The sequence below is a fragment of the Protopterus annectens genome, chromosome 12.part0 (genome assembly GCF_019279795.1).
Source record: "Protopterus annectens isolate FY-2018-M chromosome 12.part0, PAN1.0, whole genome shotgun sequence".
Lineage (NCBI taxonomy): Eukaryota > Metazoa > Chordata > Ceratodontiformes > Protopteridae > Protopterus > Protopterus annectens.
In genome coordinates this window covers 834,799,420-834,811,653 of record NC_056746.1, presented here as the reverse complement: position 1 = coordinate 834,811,653, position 12,234 = coordinate 834,799,420, and positions in this window count along the sequence as shown.

Below are 12,234 nucleotides of genomic sequence, written 5' to 3'. Positions count from 1 at the left end.
TTTTGCACGAGTAAAAATGTGTTTAGGATGGATAGGTCCAAAATAGGTCTCCAATCTTTTCCCTTCCTTGGTACCAGGAATAGTCTGGAATAAAAACCTTGACCTTGTTCTTGTGTAGGTACTTTTTGAATAGCTTTAATGTCCATGAGATCTGAAATTTGTCTTTGTGCCTCTGCCCTTTGATTGTGTGTCAGGTTTGGCATGCCTCTCATTTTTGGAAGGGTGTGAAAATGGAATCTGTAGCCTCTGTTTATAATGTCCAGGATCCATTTGTCTTTTGTGACAATATGCCAATTTTTCGAAATAATGCCAGTTTTCCACCTAAAGGTGCTGCCATTTGAGCCTTGCTTGGCATGCAAAGGGGAAAGTCATTGGGTTTGCTTTCTGAATGGCTGTGAACTATCCTCACCACCTCTTTGTGTAGGAGCTTGCCATTGTCTGCCTCTAAACGATCCTTGAGATTGCCCTCTGCCCCTCGGGCGCCTGTATCTACCTCTTTGGGGTCTGTCCGTGGCTGGAAAGGACCAATTTTTGGAAGGCCAATTTCTACTGAAACGTGGAGGTTGTACCTCTAGGAAATCTTTCACTGTTTGCATTGATTTAGCCTTTTCCTCCATTTTCTTTAATACCTCCTGAGCTTTAACACCGAATAATACATCTTTTTGTAGGGGGCATCTAGTAATTTAGCTTTGACATGATCTGGTAAGGTTTGCTCCTTGAGCCAGGCATGTCTACGTATGACAGATCCTGTAACAGCAGCTCTACAAGAGGCCTCTAGAGCATCAAAACCACATTGCAAGGTATGTTTACCCACTTGTTCTGCACTATGCATCAAATCCTGCAACTCCTTCAAGTCCGGTTGTTCAGGTTGTGACATTTTGCTTCTCAACTGTGATAACAGAAACTGTTGGTACTTTAACATATGGAACTGGCAGTTTAATGCCCTCATGGTTAAGGTGGCGAGGTGTATACCTTTTCCCCACCTTTCTAAAGCTCTGGAATCTCTCTCTGAAGGTAATGGATTTTTAGCAGTGGAGGCCTTAATTCCCTTGGGGCCCTGTGAGATAGTTTCTGGGTCAGCCGCATGGCTTTTGTATAAGAATTGGTGCGAGTCAGGAACCCGGTAGTACCTGTCAGGCTTGACTGGGGCTGGAGGTAAAGAGTCTGGGTTACGGCAGGCCTCCGAATACACATCATCTAGAATGTCTAAGACAGGAGGTATAGCCAGAGGCCTGTGCTGAGGGAGCAAGAGAAAATCCCTAAGCCTTTTCTTGGAGTCTGAGTACTCTTGGCCTTCCCAGTGGAAGTGTTCCCTCAAGGTATGCAAGGTTTCCCCAAAAAAGTAATCCTCGGGGGGGGGGGGGGGCAGAGGAAATGGACTCCTCTGCATCAGAGTCTTCAAAAGGGGAGTATGAATGTTCCTGTTCATCAGAGTGCTCTGAAATAATGGAGGCCTGGTCCGAGGAGGGGGATTCTTCCTCCACTCTGGGCCTTTTGTCCGGGGGGGGGGTTGAGAACTCCCTGATAAGAGTAATCAAATCCTCAGCCATTTTGAGCATCTGTTTTTTAGGCATGGGGCCTGGAGAAGGGCCCTGTGGAGCTTGTCTCTTAGAATGCATGGCTGCTTTAGACTTAGTGAAAGCCTTGATGGAAAAAGAAGAGGAAGGCCTGAAGACACCTTGAGAGGTGGCAGACCTGTCTAAACTCTGAGTTTCACTGCCAAGAGTGGCTTCGGTATCGGTAGTCGGGGTGTGGGCCGAGGAGCCTGCGACCACAGGTACAGTAGACACCGCCAATGTAGTGTCGTCGGTAGTCAGGGGCTGCGTAGGCACCTCACTGAGAGCTGGACCACCTGTAGTCGGCTTTGGCGTGGTGTCGGTCTAAGCCGCGGACCTCGTATGTCGGTCCTTATCTTTGCGTCTTTTACTCAAAACTAGAGTCGGAGTATCCAACAACATAATCTAATTAAAATTTTTGCCAAAATAATGTTGGGTGAACTCCGCCCAATGCTTAATGGTGCGTCTGTTGAATGTAGCACAAAAACGACAGGCCGAGATGTCGTGGTCTGGGCCTAAGCAAGGAATGCAGAGGGAATGAAAATCCTTATGCGGTATTTGCTTCCCACATGAAATACAATTATTAACTTTGTCTTGACATCGGTCTGAGGCAAGAAAAGTTTCCCCAATGGGGTACTTAGCTTTCAAGAAGACTTCGGTTGCAAAATTTTCGTAATTTCAGGAGCTGGCCGACCGGCACTTGCGAACTGCTTCTGCTTCGGGCACCGCCCGGCAAGAAAGACTGAAGAAAATGGCGTCGGCTGGTTCTTTTATACCCCTGTCGCACTGACGTCAGGGAAGAGGCGACGACAACCAACGCTGGACCTAGACTTTGGAATTCGGCCGACCGAGGACCCGCCTGACAGCAGGAGAACCCGTCTGTTATGACTGCAGCTGTATGCACGATGAACATCGTTAGTTTTTCCAGAACAAAGTTGAGGTCCCATGTTGGTGTAGGAGCTCTTCTAGGTGGTCTAATGTTTTTTGCCCTCTGAGGAACTGCCTTAGAAGAGGATTTGAAAATAAAGGTGGATTTGTGTCGTAGTGAGCTGAAATACCTGAAGCATGGATTTTAATTGAGGAAAAGGAAAGTCCTTTGTGCAACATCTCAGCTAAATACTGCAGAATGTGAGGCATATGAGGTTGAGTTGTGTCTTGGCCTTTAGCTTCGTTCCAGGCATAAAACCTTTTCCATTTGTCCGAGTAAGCCTTCCTGGTGCTTGGCCTCCTGGCTTCCAGAATAACATCCAGAACTGCTTGTGAAAGAGGGGTTGGTTGGATGTTTAATAGATTTGCCATGCAGCCAGATTTAAGGTTTTGAGCTGGCTGTGTAGAATCTGTTTGTTTTGTTGCGTGAGCAAATGGGGTATTTGAGGCAATATCCATGGTAGGCTGTGAGCCATATTCTTCAATAGCGGGTACCAGTGCTGGCGTGGCCAGTCTGGGGCTATGAGGATCAGTCGTGGTTTCTCCTTTTTGACCTTCAAAAGAACCTTTGTGAGAAGAGGTAATGGAGGAAAGGCATATGCTGTCGGGTTTTTCCAATTGATGGAGAGAGCGTCCACTTTCCAAGCTTGATGGTGGAATATCTTTGTACAAAATTCTGTCAGCTGGTAGTTTTGAGGACTGGCAAACAGGTCTATATTTGGAAGGCCCCATTTTTAAGTTATCGTTGTAAATATCTGTGGGTCTAGTTGCCACTCGTGGGGATCTTTGATGTTTCTGCTTAGGTCATCTGCCAATGTGTTTTTCTGTCCTGGCAGGACTTGAGCTTGTAACTGGACTTGGTAGGCCAGAGCTGTGTTCCATAAGATCATTGCTTGCCTGCAAAGAGGGTAGGAATGTGTGCCCCCTTGTTTGTTCATGTACCACATTACTGTGGTGTTGTCCGTCTTTATTGCAAGTTGTCCTGGATGTAGTAGATCCTTGAAGGCTCTCAGAGCTTTCTGTACAGCTAGCATCTCTTTTTGATTTATGTGCAGTTTTCTTTGTTCTGCAGTCCATAGGCCTTGAATGCATTGTCCTGCCATGTGTGCCCCCCAGGCATAGTCAAGCATCTATCGTGATAGTTTGCCTGGTTGGGGGCAAGGTGAAAGGCTGACCCTTGTTGAGGTGACATGCCTGTGACCACCATAGAAATTCCTGTTGAAGGCAGGGAATGAGAGATCATTGTGTCCAAGCTGTGGCTGTGTTGAGACCATACGCTTTTTAGGTACCACTGTAATTTCCTCATATGCAGTTTTGCAAATGGTATTATCAGAATGCAAGATGCCATGAAGCCCAAAGCCTGCAGAATTTTTCTTGCAGTTAATTGGGTCTTTGTTGCCATTGTCTTGAAATATTGAGTCAGTTGTAGTTGCTTGTCTGGTGTAAGATAAGCCTTCTGGGCCGTTGTGTCCAAGCTGGCACCCAGGAATGTCATTTTTTCTGAGGGTACTAGTTTTGACTTCTTTTCGTTTACTGTGTACCCCAGACAATTTAGTAGATGCTTCACAAAAGACAGATGATGTAAGAGAATGTCTTTGTTTCCACTTGGATGAGGCAATCGTCCAGGTATGGATATATTTGAATTCCTCTTTGTCTGCAGTATGCAATTACTGGTGCCAGGCATTTTGTGAAAACTCTGGGCGCAGTAGATAAGCCAAACGGCAGTGCAGAGAATTGATAATGGGTTGAACCTGCAATGAAACGGAGGTATCTTCTGCAACTTTGTCTGATAGGGACATGCAGGTATGCCTCCTTGAGGTCCAACGTTACCAGCCCTGCTTCCTTGCCCAACATGGGAAGTAGCTGCTGTAGTGTTAGCATCTTGAATTTGGGAACTTGTGTTTAGAATTGAAAGGTCTAGAATTGGTCTCCAAGCATTGTCCTTTCTGGGTACTAGAAAGAGCCTTGAGTAAAATCCTTGGCCTTGCTCTCGAGGCGGTACCCGTTGAATGGCTCTCATGGCCATGAGAGCTGCAATTTGTTTTTGTGCCTCTGCCCATTGATTTTTGTGGCAGGTTTGGCATTCCTCTTTTCATTGGCAAGGTGTGAAAGTGGAATCTGTATCCTCATAAAATTATATCTAGGACCCATTTGTCCTTTGTGACCATGTGCCAGTTGTCTGCAAAAGGGGGCTGTCAAAAGAGTTTTGCTTGGCCAGCTGAGGTGCAAGTCATTGAGCTTGCCTTCTGGTGGGTTGAGACCTGTCTTCTCCTCCCTTCTGGGTTGTAGTGCCCCATTGGCGAGGTTTATACTGGGCTTGTGGTTGTCCTCTGCCCCTTGGGCGCCTGTATTTACCCCTCTGAGGTCTGTCAGTGGCTGGAAAGGACCAATTTTTTGTTGGCCAGTTTCTGCTGAAGCGAGGGGTTGTACTTGTAGGAAATCTTTGACTGTCTGCATTGATTTCGCCTTATCTTCCATTTTCTTTAAAACTTCTGCTTTAACTCCAAAAAGAACATCCTGCTGTAAGGGAGCATCTAGTAGTTTTGCTTTAACATGATCAGGCAGACTTTGTTCCCTTAACCTAGCATGCCTACGTATAACCGATCCAGTGACAGCAGGAGGCCTCCAAAGACTCAAACCCACATTGTAAGGTATGTTTGCCCACCTGCGCAGTGGCGTGCAACAAATCCTGTAGTTCTTTCAATTCAGATTGTTGGGGGAGGGAGGTTATCTTTTATTTTAACTGAGAGATTAGAAATTGCTGATACTTAAGCATACAAAATTGACAATTTAGTGCTCTCATAGCTAATGTGGCTGAGGTGTAAACCTTTTTCCCCCACCTGTCTAGTGCTCTGGAATCCCTCTCAGAAGGTACTGGGTTTTTAGCCATGGAAGCCTTAGCCCCCTTGGGACCCTGGGAGATGGTCTCTGGGTCAGCTACTGGGCTTTTGTAAAGAAATTCGTGGGAATCAGGAACTCTGTAGTATCTGTCAGGCTTAGCTGGAGCAGGAGGAAGAGAGTCTGGGTTGAAACTGGATTCTAAGTAGACATCATCCACAATGTCCAAAACAGGTGGGATGGCTAGAGGTCTGTGTTGTGGGAGTAAAAGAAACTCTCTAAGAGCCTTTTCTTGGAATCAGAGTAGTCCTGACCTTCCCAGTGAAAATGTTCCCTCATAGTGTGTAAAGTTTCCCCAAAAGAGTAGTCTTCAGGAGGGGAAGCTGAGGGAATAGAGTCCTCAGCATCAGAATCTTCATAAGGAGAGAAGGAATAGTCTTGGTCCTCAGAGGAATCCAAAGAAATAGACAGTTGCTCAGAGGAAGCAGAATCTTCCTCTTGTCTAGGCCTTTTGTCAGGAGGGGGCTGTGAACCCTTGATAAGAAAAATCAAATCTTCAGCCATTTTGAGCATCTGTTTCTTAGGCATAGGGCCTTGAACAGGAGACTGAAGTGTAGTCTTTTTAGATTTAGGAGTCGTCTTTGACTTGGAAAACATTTTGACTGTGAGAGTCGTCTGTCTGAAAACGCCTTCAGAAACCGATGGCGTTTCAGAAGCACCAACGTCCTTAGAAGGTAAATCGTCAGAAGGGCCTGAAGTAAAAGGCTGCGTCGGCTTAGTACATTCCGTCAAAATATCCGTAGCGGTCTCAGGTTTCAGAACTGCGGTAGTCAGGGGCTGCGTCAGAGCCTCACTGAGAACCGGAGACCGGATCAACCGAGACCTCGGAATCTGGCTTAGGCCTGGGCTGTCGGTCCTTATCCTTGCGCTTTTTGTGCACGCCGGTAGCTCCAACGGCATGTTATAGTTAAATTTTCTACCAAAATAGTGTTGTGAGAAATCAAATCGTCTTTTAATAGTACGCTTATTAAACCTAGCACAAAATCGACAAGAAGTGACGTCGTGATCAGGGCCTAGGCAAGGTACGCATTAAGAATGAAAATCCTTATGAGGTATTTGCTTCCCACAAGAAATGAAATTGTTAACTTTTTCTGACATCGGTCTGAGGCAAGAAAAGTTTCCCCAACGGGGTACTTAGCTTTATAGAAGACTTCGGTCTGAAATTCGAATTCGACAATCTCAGGAGTTGGCCGACCGGCACTTGTGAACTGCTTCTGCTTCGGGCACTGCGTGGCAAGAAAGACTGAAGAAAATGACGTTGTTTGCAATATATGTACCCCTGGCGCACTGACGTCAGGGATGAGGCGACAGCAACCGACATCGGACCAAGACTTTGGAAATCTGGCCAATTGCGGGACCGCCTGATGACAGGATAACCCAAGTGTGATGACTGCAGCAGGGTAACACGATGAACATCTCGGTTCTACTGCTGAGATAGTAAGGAAGGTGTCTTGAGGCAGGTGCCACGGAGGAATGTGTGACACTGCGCAGGAGTGGGTACCAGTGTTGGAGAGGCCAGCTGAAGGACAGAGCATCCACTTTCCAGGCTTTTTTGTGATGAGTTCTTGTGCAAAATTTGACCAACTGGTAGTTCTGGGGTGAGGCAAAACGATCTAGGTCTGTGCTCCCCCATTTGCGTGCCAACATGTCAAAAATCCATGGTTCCAGTTTCCATTCATGAGGGTCCATGAAATTTATGCTTAGTTCGTATGCCAGAACATTCTGCTTTCCTGGCAGGAATTGAGCTTGTAGTTGTACTTAGTAGCTCGAGGCCGTGTTCCACAATGCCATGGCTAGTCTGCAGAGGGGGTAGCAATGTGTACCTGCCTGCTTGTTTATGTACCACATAACCGTGGTGTTGTCCGTCTTTATTAGTAATTGTCCTGGATGAAGGTAGTCCTTGAAGGCTGGCATTGCATTCTGTACAGCTAGCATTTTTTTTTGATTAATATGAAGGTGCATTTGATTTGGGCTCCATTTGCCCTGAATGCACTTCCCTGCCAGATGAGCCCCCATGCATAGTCTGATGCGTCTGTAGTTAGGGTTTGGGTGGCAGGGGGTGGTGTGAATGGCAGTCCCTTGTTTTGGTGGCAGGCCTCTGCCCACCATAGGAACTCCAGGCGCAGGCAAGGTATGATAGGGAATCATTGTTTCCAGGCTGTGACAATGTTGACTCCAACAAGCTTTTTAAGTACCACTGAAGTTTCCTCATATGTAGTCTTGCATATGGAATTAGAAGAATGCAGGAGGCCATGAACCCCAAGGCTTGCAGTATTTGCCTTGCAGATAGCAGGGTTTTTGTGGCCACCTGGTGAAGTAAGTCACCAAATGAATTTGCTTTTCTGGCATAAGGAAAGCCATCTGGCCAGTTGAATTCAAGCTTGCACCCAAGGAATGTAATTTTTTGAGAGGGTACCAGTTGAGATTTATTTTCGCTTATGGTGTAACCTAAACAGGTTAGAACTCTTTTTACAAATGCCAGATATTTTAGAAGAAAGGCCTGGTTTTCTGCCTGAATTAGACAATCGTCCAGATATGGATATTTTTGAATATTTCTTTGCCTGCAAAATGCAATTACTGGAGCCAGGCATTTTGTGAATACCAACCAGGCATCCTTGCCTAGCATAGGAAGTAACTGGTAAAGAGTCAGCATCTTGAATTTTGTAATGTCCAGAAAGGTGTTTAGAGTAGACAGGTCCAGAATTGGACGCCATGATTTGTCTTTTTCTGGGTACCAGGAAAATTTTGGAATAGAAACCTTGTCCCTTTTCCTCTTCTGGTGCTAGTTGAATAGCTCCTATGTTTTGGAGGGAAAGTACTTGTTTCTGAGCCTCTGCCCACTGATTTGGGGGCAGGTCTGGCCACCCATTTGGAGTTGGTAGCGTGTGGAAATGAAATCTGTATCCATGGGACACTATTTAGAACAGATTTGTCTTGGGTTATAAGTTGCCAGTTTCTTGAATGAAGAGCAAGTTTCCACCCCAAAGGGGCGGCTAAGAGGCAAGTGCTTGGTAATTTCAAAGGGAAGTCATTGAGACTGTTTACCATAGGATGGTGCCTTGTTGTTTCCAGATTTGGAAGTGGAAGCACCCCATTGCTTAAGTTCTGAAAGTCCCTTGGGACTGAAACCTGGTGGTTTTGGATTGTCTGGGTTTGGCCATAGTGGCTCTGGAAGGAATTGGAAAGGACCGGTTCTTAGTAGGCCAATGCCTACTAAATCTAGGAGGCTGCACTTGTAAGAAATCTTTCATAGTTTGCATAGATTTAGCTTTATCTTCCATCTTTTTTAGAACTTCTTCAGCCTTATTGCCAAATAGGCGGTCCTGCTGTAAAGGAGCATCCAAAAGTTTTGCTTTAACCTGATCAGGCAGAGATTGCTCCTTAAGCCAAGCATGCCTTCAAAGCACAGACCCAGTAACAGCAGCCCTGCAAGAGGCCTCTAAAAAGACAAAACCACATTGCAAAGTATGTTTGCCAACTTGTTCAGCTGAATGCAATAAATCTTGCAAATCTTTATTCCCCACACAGTCAGAAATCAACATAATTTTCTGTTTAAGCAGTCCCGTGATATGCTGTTGATATTTTAGCATATGGAATTGACAGTTTAAAGCCCTGATCGCTAAGGTTGCAGAAGTATAAACCTTTTTGCCCCATCTATCCAGTGCCTTAGATTCACTATCAGAAGGGGTAGGATTTTTAGCAGAAGCAGCATTAATGCTCTTGGGGCCCTGAGAAATTGTTTCAGGGTCCGCAAATGGATTTTTTAAAAGGAATTTGTGGGACTTAGGAACCCTGTAGTACCTGTCTGGTTTGCTAGGGGCTGGAGGCAAGGAATCAGGAGCCAAACTGGATTCCGATAACACATCAACAATATCTAGTACAGGAGGTATAGCCAAAGGCCTATGCTGAGGAGGAAGAAGGAGGAAATCCCTAAGCCTCTTTTTGGATTTAGAGAAAACCTGACTCTCAGTGGAAATGCTCCCTTAAGGTATGTAAAGTTTCTCCAAAAGAGAAACCCTCAGGTGGAGAAGCAGAGGGAATGGAATCCTCTGCATCAGAGTCCTCATAAGTAGGTATGGACAAATCCAGATCATTAGAAGAGTCAGAAAAACAGTCCTGTTCAGAAGTTTCATAGTCAAATTCAATCCTAGGCCTCTTAGAAGGGAGGTTGACTACCCTTGATTAGAGTAATTAAATCTTCAGCCATTTTGATCATTTGTTATTTAGGAATAGGGGCCTGAACATGTGGCCTGGGCATCGGTTTTTTAGACATAGATCGAGATTTAGGCCTTAGCACTGAAGTTGGAGTCGGTTAAATATGAAAGTCTGTAGGCCTGAATACTCCCTTAGAAGCCAGTGCCTGCTCAGCGGCTCCGGACCCATCCAAGGTAGAGACATCCGCGGGTTCCATATGTGAAGTATCTTGCAGCATACTGGACTCCGAATGGGTCTCAGTAGAGGCCTGTGAATCAGAAGTAGTGGGTATCAGGGGCTGCGTAAGTGCCTCACTGAGTACCGGCGAACTGGCGACTGGCTTAGGAGAAGCGTCGTCGGCAGTTTTGGACCTCAACAGCCTGTCTCTGGCTTTTTCTTTGCGTTTTTTCAATATTCCGGTAGTCGAATGGCTAACAGACATCTTTCGGGATAATTAAACTGAGATCAGAAATATTTTGAAGCAAAAATGTACCGACGACTGATAGTGTGCTGATTAAATAAAGCACAAAACCGACAGCAAGGTACGTCGTGGTCAGGGCCTAGGGCAAGGAATACAGTACAAATGAAAATCCTTACGAGGTATTTGCTTCCCACAAGTAATACAATTATTAACTTTTACTGACATCGGTAAGGAGCAAGAAAAAGTATCCCCAACGGGGAACTTAGCTTTTAGTTGAAGACTTTGGTTCTGAAACTCGAAAACAAATTTCAGGAGTCGGCCGACCGGCACTTGCGAACTGCTTCTGCTTCGGGCACCACGTGGCAAGAAAGACTGATGTAATGGCGTTGGCTGCATGTTTTATACCCCTGATGACCTGACGTCATGGAAGAAGGGACAGCAACTGACACAGGACCCAAGACTTTGTTAATCAAGCCGACTGAGGGCAACCTGCCAGCAGATTACCCAAATGTAATGACCGCAACAGTGAAACACTATGAACATCCAATGCTGCCTTGGCCAATAGAAGTCACAAGCAAGATTTTTGGATTGGGCCTCCTGATTTTCATGAGAACATTTTGAATAAGAGGAAAAGCAGCATACAGAAAATGTCCCTTCCATGAAATGGTGAAGACACCCACTCTCTAGGCTAGAGGGGAGTGACCCTGCGTACAGAATTTTCTCAGTCTGTTCCGGGGGGAAGCAAATACGTCTATTTGAAGTGTGCCCCACTGGTGACAAAGTATAGAAAAACTTCTCTGTGCAACATCCACTCGTGATGCACACAGAATAATCTGCTGAGAGCATCCGCTTGGCTGTTGTCCTGGGATGGGATGTAGAGTGCCTGCAGAGATAAGTTGTTTTGTGAGGCTAGGTCCCAAATCTGTATTGCCAGCCTACAGAGAAGATAGGACTTGGTCCTCCCCATTTGATGTACCACATTACTGTGGTGTTCTCTGTGAAGATTTGAAGGGGGCCTGACTGTAAAAGAGGGAGAAAGGCTTTTAGAGCTAAATAAACTGCAGTTATCTCCCTTACATTGATGTGTTTCTTCAGAAGGTGTGACTGCCAGCATTCTTGCACCTTGAGACCCTTCATTGGTAGCCCCCCAGCCCAGATCTGAGGCTGAATTGGTGTAGGTGGCAGGAGGGGGAAGGCCTGGGTTCATTTGAACCTGTTGAATCCAACACAGTAGTTCTGACTTGAGGCAGGGTAGGAAGGGGATCTGGAAGTCAAGAGGGTGGCTGTGTTGGGACCATACATTCTTTAGATACCACTGTAGCTTCCTCATGTGCATCCTGGCTAGTGGAAGCATGGGAATAGTGGCTGCCAGAAGTCACATGAATTACCTTGCTGACAGTTGGTGGGTGTGGATAAGATCCTGGAAGTGGTCTATTAAAGAAAGCACCTTGTCTGGGGGAGGAATGCCTTCATTAAGTCTGTTCAGATCCTGCATCCCAGGAAGGTTTAGTCCTGCTCTGGTGCAAGGGAAGATTTGGGGAGGTTGAGGGTGAAGACCAACCCTTGTAGTAGAGACATGGAAAACTGCAGACTTTTTTTAGGGTGCTTTCTTTCTCTGCAAGAATGACTATGTCATCTAGGCTAGGACAGATTTGAATGCCCTTGGTCGTGCAGTAGGCTATGGCGGGAGCTAGGCATTTGGTGAAGACCCTGGGTGCAGTGGACAAACCAAAGGGCAAGGCAGTTAAGTGAGAACAGGTCCCAGCAAAACATAAGTGCTTTCTTTTCAAAGGGGTAGCTTTGGGAGAGGGAGAAGGCCTAGTTTCAGGGACCTGAGCTAATAGAGAGGATTTGGATTTCTGCATCCCAGACATCTGGTGGAGCCTGGTTCCTCTTTGACTTCAGTAGAAATCAATGTCTGAGTAACCTCCGCGGGCGTACTGGCTGGTACTTCAGAAGTGGCTTCCTCAAGGAGAACCGACAAAGTAGACAGCTCTAGCGGGTGTCCCTCAACCCCTAAATCAACAGTTGGCAGAGCATCCAATGACAGAGGGGCAGCGGTAGTAGCCCATGAAAGTTTGGCCTTTTTATGTGGTGGCTCCACCTGGGTGGCCGAGATCCATCCTAAGCACTAACTATTTAAACCTCTGGTTTTCCAAGTATAGAAAAGGGGAGCCAGATGGCTTCTAAGCATTTTTGGGACAAAGGATTGGCAAATGGCACAAGACGCACGGCCGT